The sequence below is a fragment of the Euprymna scolopes genome, chromosome 25 (assembly GCF_053919585.1).
Source record: "Euprymna scolopes isolate OS-2025 chromosome 25, ASM5391958v1, whole genome shotgun sequence".
NCBI lineage: Eukaryota > Metazoa > Mollusca > Cephalopoda > Sepiida > Sepiolidae > Euprymna > Euprymna scolopes.
Window position 1 is genome coordinate 91110649 of NC_136506.1, and position 21331 is coordinate 91131979.

A 21331-nucleotide genomic window follows, 5' to 3' on the forward strand; every position below is an offset into this window, starting at 1 on the left:
TTAATATAATTATTATTTATTATTATTATTTAATATAATTATCATTTAATATTATTATTATTTAATATAATTATTATTTATTATTATTTAATATAATTATTATTTATTATTATTATTTAATATAATTATTATTTAATATAATTATTATTTAATATTATTATTATTTAATATAATTATTATTTAATATAATTATTATTTAATATAATTATTATTTATCATTATTATTATTTAATAAAATTATTATTTTATATAATTATTATTTTATATAATTATTATTTAATATAATTATTTAATATAATTATTATTTAATATAATTATTATTTAATATAATTATTATTTTAATAATATGATTATTATTTAATATTATTATTATTTAATATAATTATTATTTAATATAATTATTTAATATAATTACTATTTAATATAATTATTATTTAATATAATTATTATTTATCATTATTATTATTTAATAAAATTATTATTTTATATAATTATTATTTTATATAATTATTATTTAATATAATTATTTAATATAATTATTATTTAATATAATTATTATTTAATATAATTATTATTTTAATAATATGATTATTATTTAATATTATTATTAAATATTATTATTATTTAATATAATATTTATTTAATATTATTATTAAATATTATTATTATTTAATATAATTATTATTTAATATTATTATTAAATATAATTATTATTTATTATTATTAAATATTATTATTATTTAATATAATTATTATTTATTATTATTAAATATTATTATTTAATATTATTATTAAACTCTATTCTAGTTTTGTACTATTCGTACACTAAACCTAATTGTGTTACCCCAATCTTTGTTTATTGAACCTCAGATTATTATTTTGTTTATATTGCAATTCATGATATAACAAGAGGTTAAGAATTACACAATCCTTGCCTCATTTTAGGGTTTGTTGTAAAGGCACCCTTTTAGATTATCTTTCTATTGCCTCCTGAGAGAGAGAGAGTGCCAATGCATCTACCAGTCATCATCTATCAATATATGATGCCAAAGGTTCTGACAAACATAAATTATCAGTTACCTTCAGATAGAAGTATTTGTTATGATAAAGACAGGATTCAGATCAAAGGCCTACAATATTGGAAACAGAGTACAGACAAACGAAGTTTTCATAGGAAAATGTAAGCAAGCGTTGATTGTTTTCTTAAAACATACATCAACAAATCTGTCCAGTTTTGTAGAGGTTAACTCAGGCGATGACCCCCAAGTGGTCATATAATTTACTTCCTTTCAGAAAAATAAAGAAAAACAATGGGTACATTGTTTGTCAACAACCCATTTTATTTTATGACACAAAAGACAATGAAGGTTGTTTTAAAAACACCATTTACAATATATATATATATATATATATATATATATGTTTACTGCGTTAAATGCACAGAGTATTTTTGCCAAATTCGGGCTGGTGTTCCAACCACTAGTCTCCCCCTCTCTTGGACGTAATACAAAAATTTTTTTTTAAAAATGAGTTTCTAACCTAATATGCCCCACACTGTCTACCAAGCTCCAAACCCGTCCCATCACCCCAATGTTGAATCTTTGTGCTTGTTTTACAAGTACAAAAATGGATATGCTCTGACGAAGTTGCTACTGTTGCTTCATGAGGGAAGAGAGAACAAAAAAAAAATTGCTATCACATGCAGCAACACGGTCCTGAACAATTTCGTCCATGCAATCCAACACGATCCCGAACAACTCCGTCAATTGAAACCCGGACACCTCCGTTGATTCGACACGACACAATACCAAACAACACTGTCGATTCAAACCTGGACACCTCTGATGATTCAACGTGACACGATCCGGAACAATTGTTGATTTGAACTTAAACACCTCCAACAATTCAACACGATCCGAACGCAACGACTCAACATGACATGTTACCAGAGCAACTTTGGTAGTTACTCCCCAAATGGTTTCAGCTTTTTTATGGCCCTTGGACAAACTCATTTTTGCCGTAGGTGGGTCTGACTTAGACACTGACATACAATTCTTGAGCGCTTCCACGCATGCTCATCACAGCTACATTTGTGCCTCTCAACATAAAAATACTCCCAACCAACCTGCCAAAAATCACTATAGACGTCCCAAATGTTGGAAACTTACTACTTTAATGGTTTCTAACCTAATAGGTCTACCAAGCTCTAACCTCTGTCCCATCACCACAATTTTTCATTCTTGTGCCTATTTTACAAATACTTATAGGAAATAGTTTTTTTTTTTTTTTTTTTTTTTTTTTTTACAAAAGGAGTTACTACTTATCAAGGCCCGGAGGCCACTCGAGAACATAAGGGTTGATGAGCGAACAGTAGTCAATGAGACAATACTGCAGTAATCGTTAGTAATAGAAATTTGGTAAATTGAATTACTTAAGGGGACGGCTCATCAAGAACTTGTTTACATTGGACTTGAAGGCGACCATGCTGTGCTCTGATGAAATTACTGCATTTGTACACTCTTAACATAAACACCCCTGACAAGCCGCAAAATTCCACCTCTTCACTGTAGAGATCCCTAGATGTCGAAAAAAAACTTTCTACTCTGATAGCTTTTTTATTCGGACTGTTTGCCTTTAGAATTCCCTCCCTGCTCGGTTTCCTTGATTGTACCAATGTAGAAATTTTAATGTATGGTGAACAAATATCTTGTTATACAGCTCCTCACTTAGGATGGCCCCTATAAATCTGTTTCTTAATCACCCTAGCCTCTTTTATCTCAGTAACAATATGCCTTGCTTGGGATGTATAAAAGTTTAAAAAAAATTAATATATAAAGTCAGTTAGTTTATCATAAAATAAGTATCATGTTATAATTCTTAATTTTTTTGATGAGACCTCATCGTATTAATTCTTTTGATCGGATTATTGTTCTAATTTTGTTTTAGTCTAATTATTTGTTTTAGTCTGAATATTTGAAAATCATATATACATACATCTATATACATGTACTTTAGCAGTTTTAACAAAAAAGCTACAATAATATCAGAGCGTCTCCATTTACACTGAACATCTACAGAATGCCAACATCAATATATTACATATGAATGAGTCCCCCCCCCCCGTGGAATTTCCACAGGTCCCACTAGTTATTATTATTGATGATGATGATGATGATTGTTGTTTTTTATTTTGTTTGTTTTGTTTTTTTTCTTTGGATGGCGAAGAAAAAAATATTTAGTCCCAAGGTCTGGTTAGGGAAGTGTGGAATTATTTATTTTTTTCTTCTTCTCTGCCTTTTCTTCCCTTTCTCGCTCGCCAATAAATCTTTGTTTTTTAGGGGTGGCCAAGTACACTATATTTAACCAATCATCTCACATGACATTTCAGGCAGAGAGTAGAGAAACGGTGACAAATGTGTACAACTGAAAGGTGGCCTGGTACATTTCATTTAGAAATCAGTCAATCTTAACAATATTTGTTTTAGTCTGAATATTTGAAAATCATATATACATACATCTATATGTATGTATGTATGTATGTATGTTTGTTTGTTTGTTTCTTCTTTTTACAGAATGTTCAGAAACTAGTTCATCAAAAAGAAATGGATTACAGGGGAGGCAAGCAGGAGTTGTCTCTGCTCTTCAATGAAATGTGTATGTATGTATGTATGTATGTATGTATGTCAGGTCATGTCATATGCTACTGGTACCATGTAACCCAGTACTACCTGCCTCATGGTCGGGTCACCGGCGACTAAACTGGTTCCCCCACCAGACTTGTTTGGTGAGGAGGGCGGCTAGTCTCCCTCAAGGATTAAAAATAAGACCTTCCAAAGGACGAATGAACTCTTTTTCTGGGTCAACGGCCAACTAGCACCGTGTATATTTGTGTGTGTGTATATGTGTATTGGGGTAGAGAGGGCTCCCGTAAGCCGTGGTGAAGGCAACCTTTCTAGGAGAAGCAAATCTCTGATTTAAAAAACCATAAAGCGGAAGACCAGTACCCGCATTAAGCTGGTCTGCAGTTTAATTTGTTGCTGGCTATCTTGCTCTTGCTTGTTGCTGGATCTCAACATTTTGAACCGAGAGAGAGACTTAGCTGTCGTACAAAGCTAAGACTCTGTAACATCATATTTGTATAGATACTCCCTCAAACATTTGGGCTCCTGGATTTTAAATGTCTGAGGGAGTGGCACTCGTCTGACAAGACGTTACAATCATCATGTATGTATGTATGTGTGTATGTATGCACGTTTGTACGGCATAATCACGTTGAAACACCGGTTCTCATTAGATCACCGAAGTTAAGCAACGTTGAACCTGGCTAGTACCAGATGGGTGACCATTTGGGAATTCTAGGCTCTCTATGTGCGTTCCTCTTATCTCGGCATTGTTTCCAGTCATCCTGAACCTCCACTTGCCACTGGTATTTAACAATGTCAACTCAGGGTTGGGATTGCTCAACTTTTGCCACAAAAATTTCACATGCAGGCACCTTTACAGTGGGTATCCATAGTCTGCCAAGACTGAAGGAAGCCTTCTATGTATGTATATACTAGCATAGCAACCCGGTGTCGGCCAGGTTTTAATTTCCATGCAAAAAGTAAAAATAAAAAATTCTAAATTTAAACGTTTAAGTTGATTTATGATAAACATAAAAATGCTTTATGTCCAGATAAGGTTCGAACTCATGATCACCAGCACTAGGTAAAGCATGCTTAACGATTGAGCTACTGAATCAACCGTCTCCCCCCTCCGCTCTCTCGCGGTTAAGTGTTGGTTAAGACTATAACAGGCAGTATTCTGTCTTCTTTCTCTCTCTGCTTGCACTTTTTTCATCTTGTTAGTTATAGACAAAAAGAAAAGAAAGAGAAAAGGAAAAAAGACTTCCTTTTCTTCTTTATAAAACCAGTCTATATTCTCCCCCTTTTTTCTTTACTGACCCTACCCCGCTACCGTCAACCACAAGCAAAGAAAGAATGGCGGAAGAGACAGTAAAAGGGATAAATTACAACTGCCTTTCCCTTTTTTCACAGGTGAATCTTTAAAGGTTGGTCTTCTTATTGGTGTTCCTAGTTAGAGTAGGAGTACATTAGAATTAGGGAGTGAAAACTCATCTTTTTTTCCTTTATTCATGACTAATAAAAAATATTGATCAGGATTAAATATAAAAATCGATGAAATCGATTGAAAATAGATTTTTATTTCATATTTTATATAATCTTAATCATGAATATATTCATAGCTAATGTTATTCGCTGTCATGCACAGAATCTATTTCCACAATTTCATAATTAAATCCATGATTTGTTTTTGTTTTCTGGCATATCTACCATATTTACTGCTGAATCTAGATTTTTTTGGTAGGCGGTTTTATGCTCTACGTTCTTAATATCTTCAGATGTCCGTTCATGGTATTTTCGTTAACTAATTATCCATGTCTTGCCTTGTCTTGTTATAGCGATCAGGTTGAACTTGGCTTCTCTCTGAGCAAGTACAGCATGTCTGACTATCGCATCCAACATTTGCTGATCCTGTAGGTCACACGATATGACCCACCCACCCTCCAAGCCTTTCTTGGACATACAAAAACGCGTGAGGTCGTTTTGCCTAGAGAGAGAGAGAGAGAGAGAGAGAGAGAGGGGGGGGTGAGGGAGAGAGAAAGAGAGAGATTAGATAGATAGATAGATGGATAGATAAAAGCTCATGTAATTTTTTATCTGTTCTGTTTATTTTTTGGTTCTAATTTCCCAGAACAGAACATCTTTCCTTTCTTCATTGTTTCACTCTTTTAATGTTATGGACAAAGGAATGTTCCGCTTTCCAATCTCTCTCCAAAATATCTTTTTAATTTTCATTTTAACCTTAATTATTATTCTTTTTTCATACCCAACTTCGAACCGAGACACCTTTCCTTATTCTAACCAATGTGAGCCTTTGTGTCACCCGCAGCCCACGAAAAAAAAAAAAATGTTACATAGAGATCATTAGTAAATAGAAGATTATTTTTAAGCAACCTTGATAACACCTAAGTCTTGTATACAAATCATACAGGAAAGATGGACAAAGAAAAAAAAAATTCTTTCTTATTAATAGAACGACAACAACAAATAGTTCTGTAAAAATAACTATGCGCTGGCGCTTCAGGGAAGAAGACGTGTGTGTAGGGGTGGGGATGTTTGGACAGAATGTAGGTTAAGTTATTCCAAATTACATTCTTTGGAGTTCCAGTCTACAACTCAGGGACACCAAATCTGTTCATTATGAAATTTGTTCATGATGAAATTTGTCCATCCTTCTCTCTCTCTAAAACAAATTATGAATCTTTCAAAAAGGTTTTGGGGCCACACCCACTTCAGTTATAAAATATAATCTATCACCTTGCGTAGGTGTTTATCTCAACAAATCAAACCAAAAAGTCATATCAGTAAACGTAACGTCTATGTTGGATTATTTTATTACTAAAATGTTCCTCCTCCTCCTCCTCCTCCTCGTCCTCCTCCTATGATGATGATGATGATATATAGCATAATCATGTTGACACACCGATTCTCATTAGATCATCGAAGTTAAGCAATGTTGAGCTTGGTCGGTATCTGATGGGTGACGATTTGGGAATACCAAGCGCTGTATGTAGAAACCATTGTTATCTCCCCTGACAGGGATATACATACGACTTGGGGGTCACTTGTGAATTTAGTATTCCCTTGACAATTCCTTCTTTGGAAGAAACCGGTTCCACCAGCATTTTTTTAAAGGATGGTGATGATGGTGGTGATACGTGAATTTTCTGAGATGATTGATGTAGTCGTTAAAGACGGAAAATTCTTCCCTCCCTGCAAGATTATTATTATTATTATTATTATTATTATTATTATTATTATTATCATTATTATTATTATTATTATTATCATTATTATGTTTGAATATGTTTTACATACAAAATAATAAGAACCACAGTTAATTAATTGATAAATTTGACAATTATTGACAAATTCCTATAAGTGTGCAACAGAGCGTGGACGCACGTATACAAATGCATGCGAAATGACGTCACTGTAAGGAAAAAGATTATAAAAAGGAAAGAGAGAGAGAGAGAGAGAGAGAGCATATTAGAAAAGACAATCACTTCAGAGAGGTGGGTGACGTCACAGCCGTAACAAGAAGTCATGCATGGCCGGAGAATGAGGAAATAAATGTCGTTGTTACATGAAAAAGAGAGTTTGAGTTATTCTTTGTCTTGGTCTCCTTTGCGACATAGACTGCATACAACGTGTTGGGTCCCATATGTAAACATGTGTACTACAATACAATAGTACAACATGCGTTTGGGTACTTAAGTCGAATGAATATTAGTTGTTTTTAGTGTATTATATATGGCATAACCACGTTTGACACACCGGTTTCCATCAGATCACTAAAGTTAAGCAACGATAAACCTTGTGTACCAGATTGGTGACCATTTGGGACTTCCAGGTGCTGTATGTGCTCTCGTTTATCTCGGCATTGTTTCCAGTCATCCTGGACTTCTCCTTGCCACTGGGCTCAAGCAGTGCCGATTCAGGAGAGGTGTGGGTGGGGGATTGTGCAACCCTTGCCACACAATTACACGTGCAGCTGCCCCTACAGGGGGTATCCTTTGTCTTTCGAGATTGAACGGAGGCATCGATAGTGTATTCAGCAGCATTGTGTATATGTTTTGAAAGTAATGCAAACCGTGACTTACACAAGCGACAAAAAAGGCGTCGAGTTATTCTTTGTCTTTGTGCCCTTTGCAACATAGACTGCATACAACGTGTGGGTCCCGTGTGTTAACACGGGTGTAATGTTACAAATGAAGAGACATGTACTTGTGAATAGTATTTTGAATTGTCAACGTTTCTATGGGATAAATTCAGGAATTCTTCATACAATAACAGAGAAACAAGACTAAGATAACAATTTGGTCCTTCCTCATATTGGAAATTTACTATTAATGCAGCAGGGCTCTACATTGCGAGTGAAACAGTCGCAATAGCTAGTGATTTTTTCAAAGAGGTGACTAGAAATAATGAAACACTTATATTTTGGTGATTGTATTTCTTTCATTTACAATCTTCCAAAGCTCTTGGCCTTTTGGTCAAGATCAAAGTGTAGTATCTGTTCTTCAGATGCTGCACTTCATTTTCTTGTTCTCTTTCGGTGGAGGAGAAATCCTTCACGACAGAGACAATTTTTATTTTTGTACCTTTTCTCCACGTTAAAAAACGACCCTGGTGTCTAACTCTGTCCCGTGGGGAGGCATAGTAAATAGGTACAATCTTCCAAAGCTCAATACTGAGTGAAAAATATCTTTTCAACTTTTTTTTTAATTTTATAAAATAAACAAAGTTAAATTATTTAAACAATGAAAGTTTAATAGAACAATATACTTCTTTTTTAACGAAAGCTGTTTAAAAAAAATGTCTAAAGTAATTATACCTTCAAGTATCAATATAAAAGTTGTTTTATATTTAGAATTACACTTATTAAAAAAAAAAACAGAAAAATCTTTGATATACATACTCGTCACAGAACTAAGATGTCATATTCTAAAAATCATATGGGTTTAGCTATTAACTTCTATATTTTGCTAGTAAACGAAAATATTTAGTTGTCAAAGGTCAACTAAAGTTTGTCCGTTGAGCCCTGTGATGCATTTTACGTTTCTAAAATTAGTTAAGATCTTTAATATTTCAAAATGGAACAGATTCTGCGATATGTCTATTGTTTAAAAAAAAAATGCATGACTGACGCATGGATAGATATACCAAATCATTTTGTTAACTATACCACTGTGTTTTGATTATCACCTGTCTATTCTAGAATCATTAATCTTTTAATTTAAGAACAGATGAAAACAAAGATGGAATCGGTTAATTAAATAAAATATTTTTCTATAATGTTTAAAAAAGTGTGACTGACTGATGAACGGACAGACAATTTATTTATGTATAAGTTGGATCTAATGTTCTTTGATGACAGTAACCGTTATGCAAAATTTCAACGTAATCAGATAAAATAATTTTTGAGTTACCAACGTTCTTTTAACATAGGTTTAAAAAATACTTCATACATTATGGAAAAGAATCTAATAAAACTTTGGCCCATCCTTACGTTGCCAAACAGAGATATACAGTTTCACAACTGACTCGTGTTCTCATATTATATATAACATAACTACAAACCTTCCATCGAACTGTTAGACTTTGAAATTCCCTCCCGGGTTCCTGTTTCCCTAACTGCACTGATATGCAGAAGTTCAAGTGTAATGTAAACAGACATTTTGCTGTTCAACTTCCTACATAGTATCCCTGCAAATAGTAGCTCCTTACATCCAAGTGGCACTTGTTTGGAGTGAAATAGCAATAATAATAAAAACAAAACAACATCTATTATATAAATCTCACCTGTCTGTTTAAATGTATGTATGTTTATACGTCTACCTACAACTTTCGACAGAGGCAACGGATTTTCATGAGATCGGTATCTCTTTGGACGACAAATATCGAAAAATTGGCTAAAAACATTCAATCCTTCACCTTCAACTGGACACTTTTCTACAAGGAAGGCCGTTTTTTTTTTTTTGTTTGTTTTTTTTTTTTTGCGTCACTATTTTTGAAAGTTATCATCTAATTTCAACGTTCCGAACTTCCGGTCATGGAGTAGGGGTTGGACGTTAGGTTTTCTTTCACATTTTTTTTTGCCTTCGCGTCACAGGTTCAAGCCTGCCTGCTTACTACCACTTTTTTTTTTTTTTTTTGTTCAACACCCAGGCAACACCGGGCACCCAGGCTAGTTTTACACAAACATCAATAATAAGAAAAACACTTTTCCCAAGGCGTCACACCAGCTGTGGTTTTTAGGTTATTAAATTTTAAATCAATTTTATGTGTAGAGCATAAAAAATAGCCTAATTTTTATTTTTATTATTGGAATCCTTTTGAGGTGAGCAATTTATTTATTTATATGTTCATTTATTTATTCATTCATATATTTATTTATATATATGTATATATATTTAGATATATTAATTCACTCATTTATTTATATATATTTAATTATTTATTTATTTATATATTTATTAATTTATTTATATATTTATTTATATATATTTATTAATTTATTTATATATTTATTTATTTATATATTTATTTATTTATATATTTATTTATATATTTATCTATATATTTATTAATTTATTTATATATATATACTTATATTTATTTATATATTTATTTTTATATTTATATATTTATTAATTAATTTATTTTTATTTTAAATAAATAAATAGCATAATTTTTATTTTAAATAAATAAATAAATAGCATAATTTTTATTTTAAATAAATACATAAATAGCATAATTTTTATTTTAAATAAATAAATACCATAATTTTACTTTAAATAAATAAATAGCATAATTTTTATTTTAAATAAATAAATAATAGCATAATTTTTATTTTAAATAAATAAAAAAATAGCATAATTTTTATTTTAAATAAATAAAAAATAGCATAATTTTTATTTTAAATAAATAAATAGCATAATTTTTATTTTAAATAAATAAATAAATAGCATATTTTTTATTTTACATAAATAAATAAATAAATAGCATAATTTTTATTTTAAATAAATAAAAAATAGCATAATTTTTATTTTAAATAAATAAAAAATAGCATAATTTTATTTTTTAAATAAATAAAAAATAGCATAATTTTTATTTTAAATAAATAAATAAATAGCATAATTTTTATTTTAAATAAATAAATAGCATAATGTTTATTTTAAATAAATAAATAGCATAATTTTTACTTTAAATAAATAAATAGCATAATTTTTATTTTAAATAAATAAATAAATAGCTAATTTTTATTTTAAATAAATAGTATAATTTTTACCTTAAATAAATAAATAGCATAATTTTTATTTTAAATAAATAAATAGCATAATTTTTATTTTAAATAAATTAGTCAAAAAATTATGTTTAACTAGGTTTGTTTGTCTGTTTATCAGCAAATTCATATAACTTGTAATTAGATTTTCATAAAAATTTTAACAAAAGTATCTCTTTGAATATTACAGTGCATATATGAGTTGCCTTAAACAAGTTTCCAGACTTTTTTTTTTTTGGATGAGCATTTTTATTTATAGTACACACATGAAACTTTAATCCCCTTCGAAGTAATCTCCTCTGGCTGCAATGCACTTGTTCTACCGTTCCAAGAACTTCTAGAAGGCCCCATGGAAGTCCTCTTGTGTGAGTGTGTCAATGACCCTCGTCACAGCCTCTAAGGTTTTCCTGGAGCTTAGGGAATAACCAAAAGTCACAGGGAACAAGTTGTGGACTATAGGGAGGGCGAGGAACTGCCTTGGTGCCCATCTTAGTCAAATAGTTTATGACAAGGATGGAGTTGTGGAGTAGTGCATTGTCCTAGTGAAAATGTTACTGACCCGATTTAATAATCATAAAAATTTTAACAGAAAACTGACTTTGGATATTAAAGGGCATATAATAAGACTTTGGTCCATCCTTACGTTGCCAAGTGGAAGTATAAAATCTCATAACTGTCATGTTCTTGTTGCTGTTATACATATTTTCTTCAAATATTTGTATATTTTTAATGTTTCAATAATTTTGGTGTATAAATAAATGCCTTTTCTGGATTCAACTAGTTCATTTAAACTATTTCAAATTGTTTTTTTTCTAGGCCAATAATTGCCCCCCCCCCCCGAACACGTGAGTATACAATGTCCTTCAACTGAAGTATTGTTGACCCATTGATAATCGGAGTAGATTTAATCTGTTTATTTTTTTTCTTTTCTTGCAGCAGTTATTGTAATAGTTGTCACCAGTTGAAAAAAGAATAACAAAACATAATTTTTATTTTTTTTATTTATTTATTTATTTTTTAATTTATTCATTTTTTAAAAATTATAACATTTGTACAAATATATAGTAATATCATTTCAATCATGACTCGCAAATATATAGTAATATCATTTCAATCATGACTCGCAATATTTTGTCGCTCGTATTTGAAACATTATTTCTTTTGGTTTTAAATTGATTTTAAATTTCATGAACTAACTGATTCCTTCACTCCGATGCTGTGAACTAGTTTGTTGCATGCATAGAGGACAATTTTTTTTTCATCTTCCAAAAACTGAAGTATTTACAATGCCTCCCCACGGGACAGAGCTAGACACCAGAGTAGTTTTTTAATGTGGAGAAAAGGAACAAAAATAAATATTGTCTCAGTCGTGAAGGATTTCTCCTCCATCAAGAGAGAACAAGAAATGGAAGTGCAGCATCTGAAGAACAGATACTACACTTTGAGATATTAAATCTTTTATTCAGGCAAAAAATGACAATGCAAGTTTAAACTGAACAAAAAAGCTGTGGTTCTGGGGTTATCAAATTTTTAATCAATCGTATAAACTTGAAGAAAAATAAAAAAAAAATAGCGAAGTTTTCACTTTAAATAAAGGAGTTAAAAAGTTATGTCTTACTTGATTTGTTTGTTTGCTTGTTTTTTTTTTATATTTGTTAAAGAAAAATAATTAAAACTAATGTCTTCATTTACTTGCATTCTCACGAGGGCAGAATTAGTCAGACACAGGGCCAATTTTCCATGTGAGCAAAATCCATCATTCCTGACATTATCTGCTCCTTTCTTTTGTTTATAAAATTTAATCGGTGTTGCCCAGGATTTATTACAATAATCATACCATATCAAGTGTGTTTAATTATCTGCAATATTATCTGCATATTTTCTTTATAATTTATTTATAATATCTTAAATTAAAAATGGTCAATTTTTACGATGTGACCAAGCATTGTTTAACCTCTAAAAAAAATTTTAAGACCTATTTTTGGGGGGCCTAATACGTTTAAACAGTATTTATAAATAATATGAAAGAAGAAATTTTGAAAAAAAAGAAAATTAACATTTTAGCATGGGGGGGTCACTTTTCTATATAAATTTAACGTAAAATGAGCACCTACTTTTTGGCCACAAAGCGTTCAATGAGACATGTCATCTCTAGCATTTTTTTTTAAGTTTGGTGATCGGGTGGTGGTGGGGTCAAAACATGACAAATACATTTTTTTTTTTTTTGGTGGTGGGGGCGGGAATTACATTTGAAACATAAAATAACGCTAAATTTAATTAATTTTTATGAGACCATTGTACTTTCACCTAACAATTTTATAAACAGAACGAACCCCAAAATATGACAAATTCAATTTGGAAGGGGGAAATTATATTAAAAATATAAAATGACGAAAAAATTTAATTTAATTGTTTTTGGAATTAATTTTTGGTAGATCTTATTTTATCTTTTTTTTTTCTTTGATCGCACGGGCATTCGCTGCTATTTTTATTGAAACAAAAGTTGTAATGATTTATTTTTAATTTGGGGGGAGGGGGGTTCTTTCCAGTGCTCAATATCCGGAGAACAGTTTCTTCTCTTTGTAGCCCTTCTGCCGAAATATCTGGTGGAGAGGGTATCACATACTTCTTCTTTTGGGGGGGCGGATTACATTTACATGTTTTCATCCGTTCTTTTATTTTTGTTATGGGGGTATCCACGTTGCCGATGATGAAAATGATAAGTATACAGGTGTGTTTCAAACGGAGCTTCATGTCAACCTAGGCAATGCTGGTACCCATGCTAATATATATATATATATATATATATATATATATATATATATATATATTGTTGTTGTATACATTCTTTAAATATTTGTATATTTTGAATGTTTCAATAATTTTGGTGTATAGAGAAATAGTTTTTCTTGTTTGCTTGTTCCTATTTATAATGTCTCCCCACGGGACAGAGTTAGACACTAGGGTCGTTTTTTAATGTGGAGAAAAGGAACAAAAATTAAAATTGTCTCAGTCGTGAAGGATTTCTCCTCCACTGACAGAACAAGAAATGGAAGTGCAGCATCTGAAGAACAGATACTACACTTTGAGGTATTTATTTGCTCCCCCACTGAGCAAATTAGGCACAAGGCCGATTTTTAATGTGATGACTGAAGGGGAAATGGGGAACAACTCCCCGGGGAGTAGGGGAGCTGGATAGTGACAATTGGTATGAAGGGTTACCCCTACATTGACCAAGGTCTTATATGTGGAGTCGCCCCCACATATGGTCTTTGCTTGCAGTATCTGCCGGAACAGATACTACACTTTGATTGCGGCCCGAAGGCCAAGAAGCGTAAATTGTAATAGAAATTGTAATTTTTGAATGTTGAATGCATATAATAAATGAATCAGAACTTTTTTGAGATGAGGATTGATAACTTGAATTATCTGGACTACTATTCTCATTCAATGTTTCGGATGATGTAACCTTCGACCATCTTCAGGTGCATCCAAATAAGACCAGTGATGACATTTTTAAGAGAAGATAGAAGCATTGCATCAGTCAAAATATCGTTAAAACAACAACCAAGATGAGAACAGTAGTCCGAATAATCCAAATTATCAATCCACATCTCAAAATATTCTGATTCACATTATGTGTTCGTAGTCATTTGAACTTAGAAATTTTTTTTTTTTACAAATTTCAAATCAGGGCAACATGGCTTATATCCAAGGCTAAAGATGAGATTGCGGAACTAGAAGATCGGATTTTTTTTTTTTTTTTTAGGGGTGGGGTATCCTACCGGATGCTAGATATCACATTATAGATTCCAATGAAGAGATCTTTTTAGGATTCTAACCGTTCCTCTAAGTATAATTGTTTGGATATCTCTTGCGCTTGGTTCATTGGGTGTATTTGCCAAGTAGTTGTTTTTTTTATTCTTTTTTCATGAGCCTGGTTACTGAAATAATGAAGATCTTCCTACGATTCCAATTTCTTTTCATGTCATACATAAAATAATAGTATTTACTTTTCTATTTACGAGGACAAAATCGGTTTTTAATGTGGCAAAAATATTGCTCCCAAAAAGAGACACTCTTCATTGGCACAAAAAAAAATGATCTCAGTCTAGAAGGACTTCTCTCCTTCACTTACCAAGGATATAATAAAGTATCAGAACAGATACTACGTTTTGTTCCTAAGTTTATCTGCTCTCTTTCAGCTTTGAGCAAGAATGGGTGAGTATGTTGTGTCGTAAGTAAATAAACACAGCTAATCTGGTCCGATTTTCTTATATTTTACTACCAAGGTTATCCAGCGTTGCCTGGGATAAAAGTGCCTATTTCTATTAAAACTTGTATCTCTTTGTGTCTCTTCCACCCTTCCCCATTTTCTTCCTCGCTTTCTTCAACTCTTTCTTCTCTGCCCAGCCTATTTCTCTTTTTGGACACACACACACAACTCCTTTAATTATAGATTCCTTGAGAGATGTGTCAACACAAGGGTATTAACTCTTGATTAAAAAAATCAAAGTTATTTCCCTTTAGTTTTAGTACATAAACTGGTTAGAAAACCAATTCTCTCTCCTTGAATAAATTTGTGCCTATGATCAAAGAATGAATATTTTTTTCTAAATTTTAGATATTATTCATTCAGAGCAACGCTAATCACGAAAATACTAACTTTGTGGATATTTGTTTTGTCATGTTTTAGTTTTAACCAGACATACAAATTTACACATGAATACAACAGCAAGTCCTGGGAACATATACTAGAAAGAACAGTTGGAAATAAGTCATATACCACTCACTATGACTATGCAATCCCAACAACTATGTACCTAGAAAACGGAGCGATAAAACCTGACAACATGATATGGGACAAGAAGGAGAAAGAAGAAACCTTAGTAGAAGTTTGTGTCCCCAATGACACTGGCTTAAACAGAGCTGAGAGGAAAAAGATAACAAAATACCAAAGTCTTATGTACGACATGAAAAGAAACTGGAATCTTAGGAAGATCTCTATCGTTCCAGTAATTATAGGAGCAACTGAACTCATGAAAAAGAATTTCAAAAACTACTTGACAAATGTACCCGGTGATCCAAGTGTAAGAGAGATTCAAACAATTGCATTTAAAGGGACGGTCAGAACCTTAAAAAGATCTCTCAGTTGAAATATATAAGATAGTGGATGTTTGGCATCCGGTAGAATGCCCCATCTCCAGCTTGAACAAACTGATAAAAAAATTTAAATAAATAAATAAATAAATAAATATACGCCCTTTATATTAGAGATGAAAAAAAAATCATAACAGGTTTTTTGGTTTGTTGACGTTGTTTGTAAAATATATATATATATATATATATATATATATATATATATATATATATATATATATATATATATATTATTATATATATATACTTCGAAATAATTTTACCTAAAACAACAAGAAATCATAATTAGAACTCTGAACTGTTTCACGTCTGCGTCATCAACAAAATTAAAACAACAAAGTCGCCATTAATGAATCGTGTTTATTATTCATTGGATATTTAAAACATTTCCAAGTTGTTCAACGAGAAACCTGCTTCTGTCTTGATCAGGATAAAACACACGACACTTGACGTTACTGCTTGGCAGCGTTGAAATTTAGGTTAAGTTGAACAGCCTACAACTAAGAACAAGGGTTGAACAAGGTCCGAACCACGTATTAAAAGTGTCCAAGCCATGTCATCTTTTATATTATACTAGCAGGGTTACCCGGCGTTGCCGAGGTGTGGAGAGGTTTTATGGTAAGGGTATTGAGCAACGGAACCCTAAAAAGAAATGTTTAGATCGAGCGAGAAACAAAAAAAAAAAAGAAAAAAAAAAAGAAAAAAATACCACCCCCTAAAAAAAATGAAAATAGCAGCAAGTACATGTGTGAGTGCAAGAAAAAAAAAGTAACAAACAGGCAGGCCAGGCTCGAACCTGTAACGCTAAGAGGAAAAGGAAGTGAAAAACAAGCGAACGGTTTAGCCGTTACACCCACCGTGATATACAACGTCGCTGCTGTTCGAAATAAGGTTAGTCATTGCAAGGCGTATGATGACTTTGCAAAAATGTCAATGAAAAAAGTGACCCCTTTTTGTGAAAAACGGCCCAGTTGTCAGCCAAAGAATTAATCTTTTTGGCCCATTTTTGGATATTTGTCATCCGAGAAACTGACCTTTATAACGATGCCAATTTTGTCAGTCTTTGTAACATGTGTCAAAAGTTTTAGCAAGACATACAAACATACATACACACTAACAGACGTTTGAGATTTATATATATATATACTAGCGGGGGTACCCGGCGTTGCCCGGGTGTTTGGAGGTGTGTGTGTGTGGTGTTATTAATAAAAAAGAAACCAGGGGGGTGTAAAAGTTGGTAGGATCGAACCGGAAGCCCTGAGGAAGTTTGAAAATAAAATCGGTCAGCCAGAATGAGTTACTGAAAGATGTTTGAATTTATTTAAGTAAGAACCAAATTGACAGGTGCGCGCACGGAAGTCGTCGAGCGTTATGACAACGACGGAAGCAAATGAGGTCAATGACCAGGTTTCTTTGTTATAAGCGAAGTAAAAAAAGAAAACAATGTTAAAACTTAAGTAGGGGAGGGTAATCAAAACATCGAAAAAAAAAACACAAAAAAAAAACTAACGTAAGGCAAACGAACGATGAAAACAGAAAAACCAACACGTGAAAAATAGCTTAAATAAGCCTGTTTCGATATTAAAATTTAAAAAATCGGTGGGTACCCGGGTGTTTTTTGGTGTGTGGTCAGGGGTGGATAAGCGAAGTAAAAAAAAAAAAACAGAGAAACGAACGTTACGTGAAAAATGGCTTAAATAACACTGGTTCAATATTTAAATTTAAAAAAATCAAAAAAAAAAAAAAAAAGACATCTCACACCACAATTCGAACCCAAAACGTTTAGATAATGAACCAACGCGCTAATCAACTGAGCTAACGTGACGTACATGAAATTTAGTCAGTTTTTCAACTATTTAAAGTAAATCAGGTCATGCCGTCATCTGGCGCATGCGTAGAACCGGTCGTCGTAACGAGAGGATCGTTTTTGTTGACCCCCTCCCCGTCGAAAATTGTCGATTTCGAGGTGAAAAAATGAACGTTTTTGGCCAATTTTTCAATATTTTTCGTGCGAAGGATGGAGCTTCAATATGATACCGAGTTTGTGAATTTTTGTTCTGTCTGTCGAAAGTTTTTAGCAGACACACAAACATACACACATACATACATTTTCGCTTTTATATATATAGATACAGATTAGCTATCCCAAACCAAACGTATTTCCATGATGTCTTAAAACCATTAATATGAGCACACAGAACTACGCAAAATATAAACAATGGTACCAAAGTTATTTTGGTAGTTCGATTAGTCGTCGAAATATGATTATCTGAAATTCGTTGAAAATGAGAAAATTCGACGGCACTTCTGCGTTTTAGCTTCCTTTGGTTTTCAGTTTTGGAAGTGTTCGATTCAGGGCAAGGAAGACAATCACAAAATTTACGAGACTTTTTGTATTATTTAGACTATGGTTCATATGTCAATATCTTTAAAGAAAAGAATGATAGTCCAAATAATACAAAAAAATAATTATAAATCCTCATTTCAAAAATACACATTCATCATATCAAAAAAACGGAATAGACCCGAGGTTATTAATATAAAACAAAAAAAGACTTGGCGCTATTTGCATTTTAAATTTCTAACAGCTGTGTTCGTTGGGAAAGCAAATAAACCAAACATTTTTTCACTATTCACCAATAACATCCAGTGTCAATGCACCTGAAGATGGTTGGAGGTTACATCGACCGAAACGTTGAGAAAAAAAAACAAGATGAAAATCATAGTCCAAATAATACAAAAAAAAATATTATTGAAGTTTATACTCCAAAACACCCAAGATTCACTTTAAAGGACTACAAATCTAACTTTGAAAATAACCCTACAATTAGATCAATCTTTCCTTGTATTTTAGATGGAGGGAAAAGTAGTAAAAAGATTTTAGATAGAATATTGCCAAAAATAAAATCCAAAGTAACTCATAATCGTATTCATCAAGTGAGGTTCTGCGTTGGTTTAATACATTACCCAAACGCGAGAATAGTAAGTTTATAATGCTTGACATTGATTCATATAACCCATCAAATTCTCTGAAATTGTTAGATAAAGTATTAAAATTTGTGAAAAATGAAACAAATATTACAAAACTAGAAATTGATGTCGTAAAATTAGCCAGAAGAACATTAATTAAATACAATGAATACTGGACATGAAAAGACAGAGAATTAAACTTTGATATTACAATGGGAACCATGGATTCTGCAAGAGCAACTGACTTAGTAGGTCTCTACATTTTTAATGAGTTAACTAGAAAGGTACCAAGTATAAGGGGGAGGGGCGGCAAGCTCTATAGAGAGGATGCATTATTTTTTATCAACTCCGGTAATGGAAATTTAGAAAAAATTATACAAATGCTAAATAATTTCTTTAAAGATATTGACATACAAACCATACCATAAACCTAATAAAATGCTTTTTTTTATATTGACTATAAATCAAACCATCCAACCTCAGCAAAGAAAGGCATTATACCCAGCATATCGAAAAGAATATACGGATCATTTTATAATGAACATATTAAATAGCAAGAAAGAATATTATAATAAAGCATTAGCTAGATCAGGATATAGAGGTGGAATTAAGTATATCAAAATTGAAAGTAATAAATTGAGGGGAAGGTGACAAAACTGAAAGCATCACATATTATATCATACAATATGGCAATGGGTAAATCTAATCATAAAATAATAGAAAATATAATACGAGTCATAATAATTTTTAAGAAAGCAATATGAGAATCTCACAAAATAATATCGAAATAAAAATAAAATAGATGTAGAAATTGTGTTTGGTTTAATCCGCCTTATAGCGCATACACACAAAGTAATCTGCTAAAGTAAATGTTTTCAAATTGCTGACAAAAACTTTTCAAAATCTGAGAAAAATTACAAACAGAAATAATGTTAAGTTATCTTTTTTTTCTTTTTATTTTTTTTATTACATTTTCACCCCAAACAAGGCACATTGCCACTTTGGTGTAGGGGGCTACTATCAGGGACATGAGCTACTGGAATACTATGTAGGGAGTTGGGCAGCAAGATGTCGGTTCACGTTACATTTGAACTTCTGCATGTCAGTACAGTTGGGGAAGCAGGGACCCAGAAGGGAATTCCAAAGTCTAGCAGTTCTGGGAAAGAAACTACTGGAGTAGAAAGCTCTCTTCTTTACAGCTACTAATTTAGTGAAAACTATAAGTTCTAACAGTGAAAAAATAGATTAATGAACCTGATTTCTTAACAAATCAAAACATTGAAGAGGAATCACTTTGCAATTGTAAAAACACTGACGAATGTCCATTAAAAGGTGAATGTCTCATTTCTAATATAGTATAGAAATGTAAAATAATAGATAATAACAGAACCAGAATCTTGCTTCCTCCCTCTCTAATTTTTTATTATTTTCATCTTTTTCAATTTTTTTTAGCAGATTATTATCGAATGAACACTAGATTACAAAAATGAATGAACACAAGATTACAAAAAAGATTACAAAAAAGATTACAAAAAAGATTACAAAAAAAGAAAAAATTTTTTTTAAATTAAAAGTTAATGCTTAAATATTTGTAGGGAGGAAGTACAGTTTCTAATGCAACGTTCTAGTAAATCGATCATCCAGTTTAAAACAACTCAATGTTTTTAGGCTAAATTTCGCCTTTTTAAAAGCAGTTGACCTTTTTTTAAAGATTATTTTAAAAAGTGAAATTTACAAAAAGGCTAAACTACTTTTAAGAAAAGGCTTAATTTGTGAAATTTGGCCTAACACCTTCGAGTGGTTCTAAAATGAGTGATCAATTTACTAGAACGTCACATTAGAAACTGAGTACCCACTACAAATATTTAATGTGAGAAATTCTAACATTATAAGCAATCATTGGCTGGTTGGTCACCCACTGTTTTTGTTTAGACCAATCAGATTGGTCGAGGTTTTAATTGCCAAGTGATAGGCTTGGCCGGTTTTTTAATGCCTTTTTTCAGTTCCAGCTAAACAGCTGTAGAAGAAAGATGGAACTCAACTCTCTCTGGATATGAGGCATTTGGCGCCTCTACCTTCATCTCATTGAAACTATTTTTAAAGCCTTAATGATCAGGCTAAGTAATTATTATATATGTCTCCCAACAAACCAACAGCTTTATGGTGACCTACCACCAATGTCACTGAAAGTACAGCAGAGAAGGATGAGAGTAGCCGGTCAATGCATGAGACAAAGCAAAGAGGAAGCCAGCAAGCTAATTCTCTGGATACCAACAGATGGACACCCAAG

At 31.8% G+C, this 21331-nt stretch overlaps 1 protein-coding gene and 1 pseudogene across 6 annotated transcripts in view; one reads left to right on the forward strand and one right to left on the reverse strand.

The window, feature by feature from the left end:
• The window catches only part of LOC145247503 (uncharacterized), a 1258807-nt gene that overhangs the window by 599653 nt on the left and 637823 nt on the right, over positions 1 to 21331 (reverse strand). The gene's annotated exons all lie outside the window — the stretch shown is intronic.
• Positions 4255 to 4371, forward strand: LOC145247601 (5S ribosomal RNA; annotated as a pseudogene).